General features: G+C 45.4%; 1 protein-coding gene and 1 long non-coding RNA gene across 2 annotated transcripts in view; both read right to left on the reverse strand.

Annotated features, from left to right (window-relative positions):
- The window catches only part of LOC123995860 (voltage-dependent L-type calcium channel subunit alpha-1C-like), a 657,732-nt gene that overhangs the window by 369,585 nt on the left and 267,606 nt on the right, over positions 1-20,541 (reverse strand).
- LOC123994356 overlaps positions 2,579-20,541 on the reverse strand; it is a 208,659-nt gene continuing 190,696 nt past the window's right edge. Inside the window, exons 2-3 of the long non-coding RNA XR_006831644.1 lie at positions 2,747-2,830; positions 2,579-2,616 (exon numbers count right to left, since the gene is read on the reverse strand). This is a non-coding gene — a long non-coding RNA (uncharacterized LOC123994356). The remainder of the gene's footprint in view (positions 2,617-2,746; positions 2,831-20,541) is intronic.

Raw genomic sequence — 20,541 nt, forward strand, 5'->3', positions numbered from 1 at the left:
TACTGTTATACTACCACCCTAATACCTCACTGTTATACTACCACCCTGATACTGTTATACTACCACCCTGATACCTCACTGTTATACTACCACCCTGATACTGTTATACTACCACCCTGATACTGTTATACTACCACCCTGATACTGTTATACTACCACCCTGATACTGTTACACTACCACCCTGATACCTCACTGTTATACTACCACCCTGATACTGTTATACTACCACCCTGATACTGTTATACTACCACCCTGATACTGTTATACTACCACCCTGATACTGTTATACTACCACCCTGATACCTCACTGTTACACTACCACCCTGATACTGTTATACTACCACCCTGATACTGTTATACTACCACCCTGATACTGTTATACTACCACCCTGATACTGTTATACTACCACCCTGATACCTCACTGTTACACTACCACCCTGATACTGTTATACTACCACCCTGATACCTCACTGTTATACTACCACCCTGATACTGTTATACTACCACCCTGATACTGTTATACTACCACCCTGATACTGTTATACTACCACCCTGATACTGTTATACTACCACCCTGATACCTCACTGTTATACTACCACCCTGATACTGTTATACTACCACCCTGATACCTCACTGTTATACTACCACCCTGATACTGTTATACTACCACCCTGATACTGTTATACTACCACCCTGATACTGTTATACTACCCTGATACTGTTATACTATACCTGATACTGTTATACTACCACCCTGATACCTCACTGTTATACTACCACCCTGATACTGTTATACTACCACCCTGATACTGTTATACTACCACCCTGATACTGTTATACTACCACCCTGATACTGTTATACTACCACCCTGATACTGTTATACTACCACCCTGATACTGTTATACTACCACACTGTTATACTACCACCCTGATACCTCACTGTTATACTACCACCCTGATACTGTTATACTACCACCCTGATACTGTTATACTACCACCCTGATACTGTTATACTACCACCCTGATACTGTTATACTACCACCCTGATACTGTTATACTACCACCCTGATACTGTTATACTACCACCCTGATACCCTGATACTACCACCCTGATACTGTTATACTACCACCCTGATACTGTTATACTACCACCCTGATACTGTTATACTACCACCCTGATACTGTTATACTACCACCCTGATACTGTTATACTACCACCATACCCTGTTATACCACCCTGATACTGTTATACTACCATACCCACTGATACCACCCTGACTGTTATACTACCACCATGATACTGATACTGTTATGACCACCTCACTGTTATATCCCTGATACTGTTATACTACTGATACTGTTATACTACCACCCTGATCATTTTATACCTGCCCTGATACTGTTATACTACCACCCTGATACTGTTATACTACCACCCTGATACTATATACTACCACCCTGATACTGTTATACTACCACCCTGATACTGTTATACTACCACCTGATACTGTTATACTACCACCCTGATACTGTTATACTACCACCCTGATACTGTCTACCACCCTGTTACACCCTGATACTGTTATACTACCACCCTGATACTGTGTGTGTTATACTACCACCTGATACCTCACTGTTACACTACCACCCTGATACTGTTATACTACCACCCTGATACCTCACTGTTATACTACCACCCTGATACTGTTATACTACCACCCTGATACCTCACTGTTATACTACCACCCTGATACCTCACTGTTATACTACCACCCTGATACTGTTATACTACCACCCTGATACTGTTATACTACCACCCTGATACCTCACTGTTATACTACCACCCTGATACTGTTATACTACCACCCTGATACTGTTATACTACCACCCTGATACTGTTATACTACCACCCTGATACTGTTATACTACCACCCTGATACTGTTATACTACCACCCCTGATGACTGTTAGGCTACCACCCTGATACTGTTATACTACCACCCTGATACTGTTATACTACCACCCTGATACTGTTATACTACACCCTGATACTGTTCTACTACCACCCTGATACTGTTATACTACCACCCTGATACTGTTATACTACCACCCTGATACCTCACTGTTATACTACCACCCCTGATACCTCACTGTTATACTACACCCTGATACCTCACTACATCCCTATGTTACACTGTATTAGACTGAGGGACAGATCATTTTATATTTCTGCCCTGTATTAGGCTGACTGTCACCAGTTGTTTTCCCCACAGTGGTTCAGTGTGTTCAGCCCAGCCCTTTATTCTGAACATCAATACTACCGTTTCAGTGGGTGTGAAACCGTGTGTGTGGTGTGTGTGTGTGTGTGTGTGTGAACAGAATCTTTAATTATGTCACTGAAACATTCCCTCCGTCTGTCAATGCAGCCACCATGAAGTTGCTGTGGGAATGACCCTTGATGGGCAGACACACTCACACATTAGGAACCAACAATTGACCTGGGAACGTCTCCAATGGCTAATACACTGACCTGGGAACAACGCGGCATTAGGAACCAACACACACACACACCTGGGAACGTAACACGGCATTAGGAACCAACTAATACCTGACCTTGTTTTCCCCACAGTGGTTCATTAGGAACCAACTAACACAATACTGACCTGGGGGAGAAACGTAACAGAATCTTTAAATGTCACTGAAACATTCCCTCAGGAATGGCTCAAAGGCTGTAATACCTGACCTGGGAACGTAACACGGCATTAGGAACCAACTAATACCTGACCTGGGAACGTAACGCGGCATTAGGAACCAACTAATACCTGACCTGGGAACGTAACCAACTAATACCTGCATTAGGAACCAACTAATACCTGACCTGGGAACGTAACACGGCATTAGGAACCAACTAATACCTGACCTGGGAACCTGAACATAACACGGCATTAGGAACCAACATACATGTTGTTCGAATTCAAACTGCTGGTCTGAAGTCAATACAAGCTGCTGGTCTGGAGTCAATACAAGCTGCTGGTTTGGAGTCAATTCAAGCTGCTGGTCTGTAGTCAATACAAGCTGCTGGTCTGTAGTCAATACAAGCTGCTGGTCTGGAGTCAATTCAAGCTGCTGGTCTGTAGTCAATACAAGCTGCTGGTCTGTAGTCAATACAAGCTGCTGGTCTGTAGTCAATACAAGCTATTCCCTAGATTTCCCCCCTACTTTTGAGTGCACCATCTAGGGTATAGGGTGTGGTTTCTGACACAGACAGGGTGCTGTGGACAACAGAGCTCAGAGTAAACATAGAGACGTCAGAGATGTAATACACCCGAGGCAGGACGACAGGCCTCGAACCACGAGTGGTGAAATATTTACATTGGTAGAGACAGATACATTATTACAGGAGGGTGAGCCCTGCCACACACACAAACACACACACGCACGCACACAAACACACGCACGCACGCACGCACGCACGCACGCACGCACGCACACACACACACACACACACACACACACACACACACACACACACACACACACAGAGCACTCACACAGCATGCAGAGACACACACGCACCCTTGTTGACCACACCGCCGTGCTCAGCGACCATACGCTCTCGCCTTGCGGTTGCCATGGCTGCAGAGTTTGCGACGCGGTGGCAAGGAGGTGTGTGTGTGTGTGTGTGTGTGTGTGTGTGTGTGTGTGTGTGTGTGTGTGTGTGTGTGTGTGTGTGTGTGTGTGTGTGTGTGTGTGTGTGTGTGTGTGTGTGTGTGTGTGTGTGTGTGTGTGTGTGTGTGTGTGTTTGTGTCATCATTAGATGGCATCAGACACCAGGGCCCTGTGAGTCAGTTAGCATCCTCGCTAGCGCTAACACAGGGACATAAAAGCACAGGTTCACATCCCAAATGGCACCCTATTCCCTGTGTAGTGCACTATAGACCAGGGCCTAATATTTAGTGCACTACTTTAGACCAGGGCCCTATATTTAGTGCACTACTTTAGACCAGGGCCCTATATTTAGTGCACTACTTTAGACCAGGGCCTAATATTTAGTGCACTACTTTAGACCAGGACCTAATATTTAGTGCACTACTTTAGACCAGGGCCCAATATTTAGTGCACTACTTTAGACCAGGGCCCTATATTTAGTGCACTACTTTAGACCAGGACCCTATATTTAGTGCACTACTTTAGACCAAGACCCAATATTTAGGGCACTACTTTAGACCAAGACCCAATATTTAGTGCACTACATAGGATATAGGCAGGCATTTGGTACACAGACACAGTTTCAGACCTGGCATCGTTACACACAGGCCTAATGAGCAGCTAGCTCTCTGTCTCAGCAGCCAATAATCACCAGACAGGAGGAGTGGGGTTATACACAACATTAAACTACTAGAGAATTGATCAGGGCAACTCAATGTATTGTCTAAATAAATGATAACTAGCTAATGTGTGTGTGTGTGTGTGTGTGTGTGTGTGTGTGTGTGTGTGTGTGTGTGTGTGTGTGTGTGTGTGTGTGTGTGTGTGTGTGTGTGTGTGTGTGTGTGTGTGTGTGTGTGTGTGTGTGTGTGTGTGTGTGTGTGTGTGTGTGTGTGTGTGTGTGTGTGTGTGTGTGTGTGTGTGTGCGCTATGTCTGTCCCATGTAAACCAGTCATTAGCCCGTGCTACCTAAGCAGCTCTGTGCTGCCAGGGTACTGTAGAATGTGTACACACTGTTATCATTCTGATGCACACACATCGTTAGGACACATGCTAGCTTAGTGTCCATCATGGCATATATTTTTGTATATTTGTTTTTATTTGATTTAACCTTTATTTAACTAGAACAAATTCTTATTCACAATAACGGCACACCCCGGACAAATCCGGACACAGCTGATCGCTGGGCGCCGCCCTATGAGACTCCCAATCATGGCCGGATGTGACACAGCTGATCATTAGTAATGTCCTACAGAGCCAACATGGCCTACAGTGGGGGGTGACAGGCAGCAGTGTGAAGAGCCAACATGGAGTCTTAGGAAGCTGCTTCAGAATGCCCTACAGTGGGGGTGACAGGCAGCAGTGTGAAGAGCCAACATGGAGTCTTAGGAAGCTGCTTCAGAATACCCTACAGTGGGGGTGACAGGCAGCAGTGTGAAGAGCCAACATGGAGTCTTAGGAAGCTGCTTCAGAATACCCTACAGTGGGGGTGACAGGCAGCAGTGTGAAGAGCCAACATGGAGTCTTAGGAAGCTGCTTCAGAATGCCCTACAGTGGGGGGTGACAGGCAGCAGTGTGAAGAGCCAACATGGAGTCTTAGGAAGCTGCTTCAGAATGCCCTACAGTGGGGGTGACAGGCAGCAGTGTGAAGAGCCAACATGGAGTCTTAGGAAGCTGCTTCAGAATGCCCTACAGTGGGGGTGACAGGCAGCAGTGTGAAGAGCCAACATGGAGTCTTAGGAAGCTGCTTCAGAATGCCCTTCAGAATGCCACAGTGGGGGTGACAGGCAGCAGTGTGAAGAGCCAACATGGCCCTAGTCTTAGGAAGCTGCTTCAGAATGCCCTACAGTGGGGGTGACAGGCAGCAGTGTGAAGAGCCAACATGGAGTCTTAGGAAGCTGCTTCAGAATGCCCTACAGTGGGGGGTGACAGGCAGCAGTGTGAAGAGCCAACATGGAGTCTTAGGAAGCTGCTTCAGAATGCCCTACAGTGGGGGGTGACAGGCAGCAGTGTGAAGAGCCAACATGGAGTAACAGTTTAGTCAGAGGTTAATCCACTCTGAGAATGATGCTTCTGTTATTCAGGAGGAAGGGTCTAGAACGCTGCTACACAGCAGGGACTGAGGAGTGTCATGACGTTGGCCTGGGGGTAGGTTTATGACAGTCTTAAATACCTCTTCCCCCCTTTTTCCTCTCTCTACCCTACTGATGTTTAATTTGAAAACCCCTTGGTTAACATAGAGATTCTGGGAACATCAGAAGGTGGGGAAATGAACTATATTCTGGTAATCCGACCAATTGAACATATGCGGTGGTACTTAATGAATATGATGTCAGTTCGGTTGTCATCTGAGACATTCTCATCAATGATAAGATGACATAAACTCTACAGTGGAAAGTCTACACATCAGAGTTATCGGATTCACATGGAATTGTTGTTCAATTTAAATGTTTGAATATCAAATTATTTGTGATGGGATGAAATGTGTTTTTAGCTTCTAAAATGTGAGATTTGGGTTTTCATAAGGTAGGGCTCTGCTCAATCAGCGGACCGCCCCTGCGAAGGACACGCCCTCCTCTCCCTTCCTATATAAAGCCTAGACGACAATATAACCTCCTGTTTCCGAGGATGTGAGGACAACGGTCCAATGTCAGAATGGTTCAGATAATAATTACAGAACTACAGAACAGTGCGAACATCAACGTGTGCTTTGGTTGTGAATGGTATGAACTTTGAACTCTTATTCACTACAGAAGTGATACCTCCTAGCCGTTGAGTTTGCAACAGCAGCTGCAAACGTGTTAGGAAGGAACAGACAGAGTATCCCGTCTTCCACACAACAACGTTACTACAACGTATACAATTTACCAGCAGAGACATTCTGCTGTACGCAGGTGGTGGGGCCTTCCATCTACCACCAACCTGCCGAGCTCAGAATAAATATTTATTGCATTTTCCTTTTCCAAATGGGCGGTAATTTAGAATGCATCAGATACTGTATTTACGATACCACAGCTTCTCCCTGTGTCCCTCAGTCTTCCCACTCTTTCACTCAAACCCAGCCCTTTTCCTTTGTGTAACCAGCTGTCATATCTGTTCCGCCCGCTAGGGACATTTTCCTTTATGACGTCATTTGTAATCAAGTTATGATTTAATTGTGTGTACGTGTAATTCTGTGTGATTAGTTAGGTATTTAGTAAATAAATAATTAAACCCAATTTTGTATTGCTGATTCAACTTGTTAGCCAGGGTTCGTGCAGATAACCAAGAATTTACAACTTTCAGATGAGACTGAATTAAGATGACGATTAATATTGAATGCTATTGATGTAAAATATGACTAGGTGTTTAAGAGTTTATTCGGAAGATAACAGATCTATAAATATTATTTTTTGGTGCCCGACTCTCTAGTTAATTACATTTACATGATTAGCTCAATCAGGTAATATTAATTACGGAGAAATCATTTTATAGAATAGCATGTCATATCACTTAATCCGGCATAGCCAAAGACACGACCGGAGGCATTGTGTCTATGTGTGTGTGTGTGTGTGTGTGTGTGTGTGTGTGTGTGTGTGTGTGTGTGTGTGTGTGTGTGTGTGTGTGTGTGTGTGTGTGTGTGTGTGTGTGTGTGTGTGTGTGTGTGTGTGTGTGTGTGTGTGTGTGTGTGTGTGTGTGTGTGTGTGTGTGTGTGTGTGTGTGTGTAAGGTCTCCATTTCCATAATATGTAGCATGTTGTGATGCTAAACACTAAACCCTTCAGAGCTGAGGTGAGAGGAAGAGAGGTGGGATGGAGAGGAGGGGGAGAGGGAGAGGGAGAGGGGAGGGAGAGAGAGAGGAGGGGAGGGAGAGGAGAGGAGGGGAGGGAGAGAGAGAGGAGGGGAGGGAGAGGGGAGAGGGGGGAGGGAGGAGAGAGAGAGGGGAGGGAGAGAGCAAGAGAGAGAGAGAGAGAGAGATTGAGGGGAGAGGAGAGAGAGAGAGGAGAAGGAGAGTGACTTAAGGATGGGAGGGAGAATAGGAAGGAGAGAGGTAGAAAGACAGGGATGGGAGGGAGAATAGGAAGGAGAGAGGTAGAGAGATGTAGGGATGGGAGGGAGAATAGGAAGGAGAGGGTAGAGAGACAGGGATGGGAGGGAGAATAGGAAGGAGAGAGGTAGAGATGTAGGGATGGGAGGGAGAATAGGAAGGAGAGAGGTAGAGAGACAGGGGTGGGAGGGAGAATATGAAGGAGAGAGGTAGAGAGACAGGGTGGGAGGGAGAATATGAAGGAGAGAGGTAGAGAGATGTAGGGATGGGAGGGAGAATATGAAGGAGAGGTAGAGAGACAGGGATGGGAGGGAGAATATGAAGGAGAGAGGTAGAGAGATGTAGGGATGGGAGGGAGAATATGAAGGAGAGAGGTAGAGAGACAGGGATGGGAGGGAGAATAGAAGGAGAGAGGTAGAGAGACAGGGGGGGAGGGAGAATATGAAGGAGAGAGGTAGAGAGACAGGGATGGGAGGGAGAATAGGAAGGAGAGAGGTAGAGAGACAGGGGTGGGAGGGAGAATATGAAGGAGAGAGGTAGAGAGACAGGGATGGGAGGGAGAATAGGAAGGAGAGAGGTAGAGAGACAGGGATGGGAGGGAGAATAGGAAGGAGAGAGGTAGAGAGACAGGGGTGGGAGGGAGAATATGAAGGAGAGAGGTAGAGAGACAGGGATGGGAGGGAGAATAGGAAGGAGAGAGGTAGAGATGTAGGGATGGGAGGGAGAATAGGAAGGAGAGAGGTAGAGAGATGTAGGGATGGGAGGAGAATAGGAAGGAGAGAGGTAGAGAGATGTAGGGATGGGAGGGAGAATATGAAGGAGAGAGAGGTAGAGAGACAGGGATGGGAGGGAGAATATGAAGGAGAGAGGTAGAGAGACATTAGGGATGGGAGGGAGAATATGAAGGAGAGAGGTAGAGAGACAGGGATGGGAGGGAGAATAGGAAGGAGAGAGGTAGAGAGACAGGGGTGGGAGGGGGAGAATATGAAGGAGAGAGGTAGATGGGAGGGAGAATATGAAGGAGAGAGGTAGAGAGACAGGGGTGGGAGGGAGAATATGAAGGAGAGAGGTAGAGAGACAGGGGTGGGAGGGAGAATAGAAGGAGAGAGGTAGAGAGACAGGGGTGGGAGGGAGAATATGAAGGAGAGAGGTAGAGAGACAGGGGTGGGAGGGAGAATATGAAGGAGAGAGGTAGAGAGACAGGGATGGGAGGAGAATAGGAAGGAGAGAGTAGAGAGACAGGGATGGGAGGGAGAATATGAAGGAGAGAGGTAGAGAGACAGGGATGGGAGGGAGAATATGAAGGAGAGAGGTAGAGAGACAGGGATGGGAGGGAGAATATGAAGGAGAGAGGTAGAGAGACAGGGGTGGGAGGGAGAATAGGAAGGAGAGAGGTAGAGAGACAGGGATGGGAGGGAGAATATGAAGGAGAGAGGTGAGAGACAGGGATGGGAGGGAGAATATGAAGGAGAGAGGTAGAGAGACAGGGGTGGGAGGGAGAATATGAAGGAGAGAGGTAGAGAGACAGGGATGGGAGGGAGAATATGAAGGAGAGAGGTAGAAGACAGGGGTGGGAGGGAGAATATGAAGGAGAGAGGTAGAGAGACAGGGATGGGAGGGAGAATTAAGGAGAATCAGTAGAGACAGGGATGGGAGGGAGAATATGAAGGAGAGAGGTAGAGAGACAGGGATGGGAGGGAGAATAGGAAGGAGAGAGGTAGAGAGACAGGGATGGGAGGGAGAATATGAAGGAGAGAGGTAGAGAGACAGGGATGGGAGGGAGAATATGAAGGAGAGTAGAGAGACAGGGGTGGGAGGGAGAATATGAAGGAGAGAGGTAGAGAGACAGGGATGGGAGGGAGAATATGAAGGAGAGAGGTAGAGAGACAGGGATGGGAGGGAGAATATGAAGGAGAGAGGTAGAGAGACAGGGATGGGAGGAGAATATGAAGGAGAGAGGTAGAGAGACAGGGATGGGAGGGAGAATATGAAGGAGAGAGGTAGAGAGACAGGGATGGGAGGGAGAATATGAAGGAGAGAGGTAGAGAGACAGGGATGGGAGGGAGAATATGAAGGAGAGAGGTAGAGAGACAGGGGTGGGAGGGAGAATATGAAGGAGAGAGGTAGAGAGACAGGGATGGGAGGGAGAATATGAAGGAGAGAGGTAGAGAGAGACAGGGATGGGAGGGAGAATAGGAAGGAGAGAGTAGAGAGACAGGGATGGGAGGGAGAATAGGAAGGAGAGAGGTAGAGAGACAGGGGTGGGAGGGAGAATATGAAGGAGAGAGGTAGAGATTGAGGGATGGGAGGGATGGGAGGGAGAATAGGAAGGAGAGAGTAGAGAGACAGGGATGGGAGGGAGAATATGAAGGAGAGAGGTAGAGAGACAGGGATGGGAGGGAGAATATGAAGGAGAGAGGTAGAGAGACAGGGATGGGAGGGAGAATAGGAAGGAGAGAGGTAGAGAGACAGGGGTGGGAGGGAGAATATGAAGGAGAGAGGTAGAGAGACAGGGATGGGAGGGAGAATATGAAGGAGAGAGGTAGAGAGACAGGGATGGGAGGGAGAATAGGAAGGAGAGAGGTAGAGAGACAGGGATGGGAGGGAGAATATGAAGGAGAGAGGTAGAGAGACAGGGATGGGAGGGAGAATATGAAGGAGAGAGGTAGAGAGACAGGGATGGGAGGGAGAATAGGAAGGAGAGAGGTAGAGAGACAGGGATGGGAGGGAGAATATGAAGGAGAGAGGTAGAGAGACAGGGATGGGAGGGAGAATAGGAAGGAGAGAGGTAGAGAGACAGGGATGGGAGGGAGAATAGGAAGGAGAGAGGTAGAGAGACAGGGATGGGAGGGAGAATAGGAAGGAGAGAGGTAGAGAGACAGGGATGGGAGGGAGAATATGAAGGAGAGAGGTAGAGAGACAGGGATGGGAGGGAGAATATGAAGGAGAGAGGTAGAGAGACAGGGATGGGAGGGAGAATATGAAGGAGAGAGGTAGAGAGATGTAGGGGTGGGAGGGAGAATAGGAAGGAGAGAGGTAGAGAGACAGGGATGGGAGGGAGAATATGAAGGAGAGAGGTAGAGAGACAGGGATGGGAGGGAGAATATGAAGGAGAGAGGTAGAGAGACAGGGATGGGAGGGAGAATATGAAGGAGAGAGGTAGAGAGACAGGGATGGGAGGGAGAATATGAAGGAGAGAGGTAGAGAGACAGGGGTGGGAGGGAGAATATGAAGGAGAGAGGTAGAGGATGATGGACCTGGCTGTATCCATGAAGAACCAATGAGACACAACTGTCAACGTTACTGTTCCCTACAACACACTATCACAACACATAGCAGTATAACCTAGAGATTCACACACACTACTGATACACACATACTACTGATGGCCCTGCTATCACAACACATAGCAGTATAACCTAGAGATTCACACACACTACTGATACACACTACTACTGATGGGCCCTGCTATCACAACACATAGCAGTATAACCTAGAGATTCACACACACTACTGATACACACTACTACTGATGGGCCCTGCTATCACAACACATAGCAGTATAACCTAGAGATTCACACACACTACTGATACACACTACTACTGATGGGCCCTGCTATCACAACACATAGCAGTATAACCTAGAGATTCACACACACTACTGATACACACTACTACTGATGGGCCCTGCTATCACAACACATAGCAGTATAACCTAGAGATTCACACACACTACTGATACACACTACTACTGATGGGCCCTGCTATCACAACACATAGCAGTATAACCTAGAGATTCACACACACTACTGATACACACTACTACTGATGGGCCCTGCTATCACAACACATAGCAGTATAACCTAGAGATTCACACACACTACTGATACACACTACTACTGATGGGCCCTGCTATCACAACACATAGCAGTATAACCTAGAGATTCACACACACTACTGATACACACTACTACTGATGGGCCCTGCTATCACAACACATAGCAGTATAACCTAGAGATTCACACACACTACTGATACACACTACTACTGATGGGCCCTGCTATCACAACACATAGCAGTATAACCTAGAGATTCACACACACTACTGATACACACTACTACTGATGGGCCCTGCTATCACAACACATAGCAGTATAACCTAGAGATTCACACACACTACTGATACACACTACTACTGATGGGCCCTGCTATCACAACACATAGCAGTATAACCTAGAGATTCACACACACTACTGATACACACTACTACTGATGGGCCCTGCTATCACAACACATAGCAGTATAACCTAGAGATTCACACACACTACTGATACACACTACTACTGATGGGCCCTGCTATCACAACACATAGCAGTATAACAACACATAGATACAGTATAACCTAGAGTATAACCTCACACACACTACTGATACACACTACTACTGATGGGCCCTGCTATCACAACACATAGCAGTATAACCTAGAGATTCACACACACTACTGATACACACTACTACTGATGGGCCCTGCTATCACAACACATAGCAGTATAACCTAGAGATTCACACACACTACTGATACACACTACTACTGATGGGCCCTGCTATCACAACACATAGCAGTATACACCTAGAGATTCACACACACTACTGATACACACTACTACTGATGGGCCCTGCTATCACAACACATAGCAGTATAACCTAGAGATTCACACACACTACTGATACACACTACTACTGATGGGCCCTGCTATCACAACACATAGCAGTATAACCTAGAGATTCACACACACTACTGATACACACTACTACTGATGGGCCCTGCTATCACAACACATAGCAGTATAACCTAGAGATTCACACACACTACTGATACACACTACTACTGATGGGCCCTGCTATCACAACACATAGCAGTATAACCTAGAGATTCACACACACTACTGATGGGCCCTGCTATCACAACACATAGCAGTATAACCTAGAGATTCACACACACTACTGATACACACTACTACTGATGGGCCCTGCTATCACAACACATAGCAGTATAACCTAGAGATTCACACACACTACTGATACACACTACTACTGATGGGCCCTGCTATCACAACACATAGCAGTATAACCTAGAGATTCACACACACTACTGATACACACTACTACTGATGGGCCCTGCTATCACAACACATAGCAGTATAACCTAGAGATTCACACACACTACTGATACACACTACTACTGATGGGCCCTGCTATCACAACACATAGCAGTATAACCTAGAGATTCACACACACTACTGATACACACTACTACTGATGGGCCCTGCTATCACAACACATAGCAGTATAACCTAGAGATTCACACACTACTGATACACACTACTACTGATGGGCCCTGCTATCACAACACATAGCAGTATAACCTAGAGATTCACACACACTACTGATACACTACTACTGATGGGCCCTGCTATCACAACACATAGCAGTATAACCTAGAGATTCACACACACTACTGATACACACTACTACTGATGGGCCCTGCTATCACAACACATAGCAGTATAACCTAGAGATTCACACACACTACTGATACACTACTACTGATGGGCCCTGCTATCACAACACATAGCAGTATAACCTAGAGATTCACACACACTACTGATACACACTACTACTGATGGGCCCTGCTATCACAACACATAGCAGTATAACCTAGAGATTCACACACACTACTGATACACACTACTACTGATGGGCCCTGCTATCACAACACATAGCAGTATAACCTAGAGATTCACACACACTACTGATACACACTACTACTGATGGGCCCTGCTATCACAACACATAGCAGTATAACCTAGAGATTCACACACACTACTGATACACACTACTACTGATGGGCCCTGCTATCACAACACATAGCAGTATAACCTAGAGATTCACACACACTACTGATACACACTACTACTGATGGGCCTGCTATCACAACACATAGCAGTATAACCTAGAGATTCACACACACTACTGATACACACTACTACTGATGGGCCCTGCTATCACAACACATAGCAGTATAACCTAGAGATTCACACACACTACTGATACACACTACTACTGATGGGCCCTGCTATCACAACACATAGCAGTATAACCTGAGATTCACACACACTACTGATACACTACTACTGATGGGCCCTGCTATCACAACACATAGCAGTATAACCTAGAGATTCACACACACTACTGATACACACTACTACTGATGGGCCCTGCTATCACAACACATAGCAGTATAACCTAGAGATTCACACACACTACTGATACACTACTACTGATGGGCCCTGCTATCACAACACATAGCAGTATAACCTAGAGATTCACACACACTACTGATACACACTACTACTGATGGGCCCTGCTATCACAACACATAGCAGTATAACCTAGAGATTCACACACTACTGATACACACTACTACTGATGGGCCCTGCTATCACAACACATAGCAGTATAACCTAGAGATTCACACACACTACTGATACACACTACTACTGATGGGCCCTGCTATCACAACACATAGCAGTATAACCTAGAGATTCACACACACTACTGATACACACTACTACTGATGGGCCCTGCTATCACAACACATAGCAGTATAACCTAGAGATTCACACACACTACTGATACACACTACTACTGATGGGCCCTGCTATCACAACACATAGCAGTATAACCTAGAGATTCACACACACTACTGATACACACTACTACTGATGGGCCCTGCTATCACAACACATAGCAGTATAACCTAGAGATTCACACACACTACTGATACACACTACTACTGATGGGCCCTGCTATCACAACACATAGCAGTATAACCTAGAGATTCACACACACTACTGATACACACTACTACTGATGGGCCCTGCTATCACAACACATAGCAGTATAACCTAGAGATTCACACACACTACTGATACACACTACTACTGATGGGCCCTGCTATCACAACACATAGCAGTATAACCTAGAGATTCACACACACTACTGATACACACTACTACTGATGGGCCCTGCTATCACACACATAGCAGTATAACCTGAGATTCACACACTACTGATACACACTACTACTGATGGGCCCTGCTATCACAACACATAGCAGTATAACCTAGAGATTCACACACACTACTGATACACACTACTGATGGGCCCTGCTATCACACACATAGCAGTATAACCTAGAGATTCACACACTACTGATACACTACTACTGATGGGCCCTGCTATCACACACATAGCAGTATAACCTAGAGATTCACACACTACTGATACACTACTACTGATGGGCCCTGCTATCACAACACATAGCAGTATAACCTAGAGATTCACACACTACTGATACACTACTACTGATGGGCCCTGCTATCACAACACATAGCAGTATAACCTAGAGATTCACACACACTACTGATACACACTACTACTGATGGGCCCTGCTATCACAACACATAGCAGTATAACCTGAGATTCACACACACTACTGATACACACTACTACTGATGGGCCCTGCTATCACAACACATAGCAGTATAACCTAGAGATTCACACACACTACTGATACACACTACTACTGATGGGCCCTGCTATCACAACACATAGCAGTATAACCTAGAGATTCACACACACTACTGATACACACTACTACTGATGGGCCCTGCTATCACAACACATAGCAGTATAACCTAGAGATTCACACACACTACTGATACACACTACTACTGATGGGCCCTGCTATCACAACACATAGCAGTATAACCTAGAGATTCACACACACTACTGATACACACTACTACTGATGGGCCCTGCTATCACAACACATAGCAGTATAACCTAGAGATTCACACACTACTGATACACACTACTACTGATGGGCCCTGCTATCACAACACATAGCAGTATAACCTAGAGATTCACACACACTACTGATACACACTACTACTGATGGGCCCTGCTATCACAACACATAGCAGTATAACCTAGAGATTCACACACACTACTGATACACACTACTACTGATGGGCCCTGCTATCACAACACATAGCAGTATAACCTAGAGATTCACACACACTACTGATACACACTACTACTGATGGGCCCTGCTATCACAACACATAGCAGTATAACCTAGAGATTCACACACTACTGATACACACTACTACTGATGGGCCCTGCTATCACAACACATAGCAGTATAACCTAGAGATTCACACACACTACTGATACACACTACTACTGATGGGCCCTGCTATCACAACACATAGCAGTATAACCTAGAGATTCACACACACTACTGATACACACTACTACTGATGGGCCCTGCTATCACAACACATAGCAGTATAACCTAGAGATTCACACACACTACTGATACACACTACTACTGATGGGCCCTGCTATCACAACACATAGCAGTATAACCTAGAGATTCACACACTACTGATACACACTACTACTGATGGGCCCTGCTATCACAACACATAGCAGTATAACCTAGAGATTCACACACACTACTGATACACACTACTACTGATGGGCCCTGCTATCACAACACATAGCAGTATAACCTAGAGATTCACACACACTACTGATACACACTACTACTGATGGGCCCTGCTATCACAACACATAGCAGTATAACCTAGAGATTCACACACACTACTGATACACACTACTACTGATGGGCCCTGCTATCACAACACATAGCAGTATAACCTAGAGATTCACACACACTACTGATACACACTACTACTGATGGGCCCTGCTATCACAACACATAGCAGTATAACCTAGAGATTCACACACACTACTGATACACACTACTACTGATGGGCCCTGCTATCACAACACATAGCAGTATAACCTAGAGATTCACACACACTACTGATACACTACTACTGATGGGCCCTGCTATCACAACACATAGCAGTATAACCTAGAGATTCACACACACTACTGATACACACTACTACTGATGGGCCCTGCTATCACAACACATAGCAGTATAACCTAGAGATTCACACACACTACTGATACACACTACTACTGATGGGCCCTGCTATCACAACACATAGCAGTATAACCTAGAGATTCACACACACTACTGATACACTACTACTGATGGGCCCTGCTATCACAAACACATAGCAGTATAACCTAGAGATTCACACACACTACTGATACACACTACTACTGATGGGCCCTGCTATCACAACACATAGCAGTATAACCTGAGATTCACACACACTACTGATACACACTACTACTGATGGGCCCTGCTATCACAACACATAGCAGTATAACCTAGAGATTCACACACACTACTGATACACACTACTACTGATGGGCCCTGCTATCACAACACATAGCAGTATAACCTAGAGATTCACACACACTACTGATACACACTACTACTGATGGGCCCTGCTATCACAACACATAGCAGTATAACCTAGAGATTCACACACACTACTGATACACACTACTACTGATGGGCCCTGCTATCACAACACATAGCAGTATAACCTAGAGATTCACACACACTACTGATACACACTACTGATGGGCCCTGCTATCACAACACATAGCAGTATAACCTGAGATTCACACACTACTGATACACACTACTACTGATGGGCCCTGCTATCACAACACATAGCAGTATAACCTAGAGATTCACACACACTACTGATACACACTACTACTGATGGGCCCTGCTATCACAACACATAGCAGTATAACCTAGAGATTCACACACTACTGATACACTACTACTGATGGGCCCTGCTATCACAACACATAGCAGTATAACCTAGATACACACACTACTGATACACACTACTACTGATGGGCCCTGCTATCACAACACATAACAGTATAACCTAGAGATTCACACACACTACTGATACACACTACTACTGATGGGCCCTGCTATCACACACATAGCAGTATAGCCTAGAGATTCACACACTACTGATACACACTACTACTGATGGGCCCTGCTATCACACACATAGCAGTATAACCTAGAGATTCACACACACTACTGATACACACTACTACTGATGGGCCCTGCTATCACAACACATAGCAGTATAACCTAGAGATTCACACACACTACTGATACACACTACTACTGATGGGCCCTGCTATCCAACACATGCAGTATATACCTGGGATTCACACACACTACTGATGCACACTACTACTGATGGGCCCTGCTATCACAACACATAGCAGTATAACCTAGAGATTCACACACTACTGATACACACTACTACTGATGGGCCCTGCTATCACAACACATAGCAGTATAACCTAGAGATTCACACACACTACTGATACACACTACTACTGATGGGCCCTGCTATCACAACACATAGCAGTATAACCTAGAGATTCACACACACTACTGATACACACTACTACTGATGGGCCCTGCTATCACAACACATAGCAGTATAACCTACTGATTCACACACACTACTGATACACACTACTACTGATGGGCCCTGCTATCACAACACATAGCAGTATAACCTAGAGATTCACACACACTACTGATACACACTACTACTGATGGGCCTGCTATCACAACACATAGCAGTATAACCTGAGATTCACACACTACTGATACACACTACTACTGATGGGCCCTGCTATACAACACATAGCAGTATAACCTAGAGATTCACACACACTACTGATACACACTACTGATGGGCCCTGCTATCACAACACATAGCAGTATAACCTAGAGATTCACACACACTACTGATACACACTACTGATGGGCCCTGCTATCACAACACATAGCAGTATAACCTAGAGATTCACACACACTACTGATACACACTACTACTGATGGGCCCTGCTATCACAACACATAGCAGTATAACCTAGAGATTCACACACACTACTGATACACACTACTACTGATGGGCCCTGCTATCACAACACATAGCAGTATAACCTAGAGATTCACACACACTACTGATACACACTACTACTGATGGGCCCTGCTATCACAACACATAGCAGTATAACCTAGAGATTCACACACACTACTGATACACACTACTACTGATGGGCCCTGCTACACTATAGCAGTATAACCTAGAGATTCACACACACTACTGATACACACTACTGATGGGCCCCTATCACAACACATAGCAGTATAACCTAGAGATTCACACACTACTGATACACACTACTACTGATGGGCCTGCTATCACAACACATAGCAGTATAACCTGGAGATTCACACACTACTGATACACACTACTACTGATGGGCCCTGCTATCACAACACATAGCAGTATAACCTGGGAGGATTCACACACACTGCTGATACACACTACTACTGATGGGCCCTGCTGTCACACACTACTGATACACACTACTACTGATGGGCCCTGCTACTACTGATGGGCCCTGCTATCACAACACATAGCAGTATAACCTAGAGATTCACACACACTACTGATACACACTACTACTGATGGGCCCTGCTATCACAACACATAGCAGTATAACCTAGAGATTCACACACACTACTGATACACACTACTACTGATGGTTTCTGTCACAACACATAGCAGTATAACCTAGAGATTCACACACTACTGATACACACTACTACTGATGGGCCCTGCTATCACAACACATAGCAGTATAACCTAGAGATTCACACACACTACTGATACACTACTACTGATGGGCCTGCTATCACAACACATAGCAGTATAACCTAGAGATTCACACACACTACTGATACACACTGCTGCTGAGTGGGCCCTGCTATCACAACACATAGCAGTATAACCTAGAGATTCACACACTACTGATACACACTAATACTGATCTGAACACATACTGATACACACTACTGATATACACTACTACTGATACACACTACTACTGGGATTCACACACACTACTGATACACACACACTACTGATACACACTACTGATACACACTACTGATACACACTATAAGTACACACTACTGGTACACTGCTGATACCTGCCTACTAAAATTTTACACTGATACACACTACTGATACACTACTGATACACCCTACTACTGATACACACAACTGATACAGACTACTGATACAGACTAAATGCAGACTGCTGATACACTACTGCTGACCTCTTTCCCTGATGGGCCCTGCCCCAAAGTAGTCTCTCTCTCTGTTCCTGACAACACACTATCCCCAACATAAGTATAACCTAGAGATTCACACACACTACTGATACACACTACTACTGATGGGCCCTGCATCCAACATACAGCAGTATAACCTAGAGATTCACACACACTACTGATACACACTACTACTGATGGGCTCTACTATCATAACACATAGCAGTATAACCTAGAGATTCACACACACTACTGATACACACTACTACTGATGGGCCCTGCTATCACAACACATAGCAGTATAACCTAGAGATCACACACACTACTGATACACACTACTACTGATGGGCCCTGCTATCACAACACATAGCAGTATAACCTAGAGATCTGCACACACTACTGATACACACTACTACTGATCCACGGGCTCCTGCTATCACACTACATAGAGTACACACTAGAGATTCACACTACACTGACCGATACAATACTAATACTGATACCAATTATGATACACACTACTGATACACACTACTGATACACTACTACTGATACACACTACTGATACACACACTACTGAT

This window comes from Oncorhynchus gorbuscha, linkage group LG14 (assembly GCF_021184085.1).
Source record: "Oncorhynchus gorbuscha isolate QuinsamMale2020 ecotype Even-year linkage group LG14, OgorEven_v1.0, whole genome shotgun sequence".
NCBI lineage: Eukaryota > Metazoa > Chordata > Actinopteri > Salmoniformes > Salmonidae > Oncorhynchus > Oncorhynchus gorbuscha.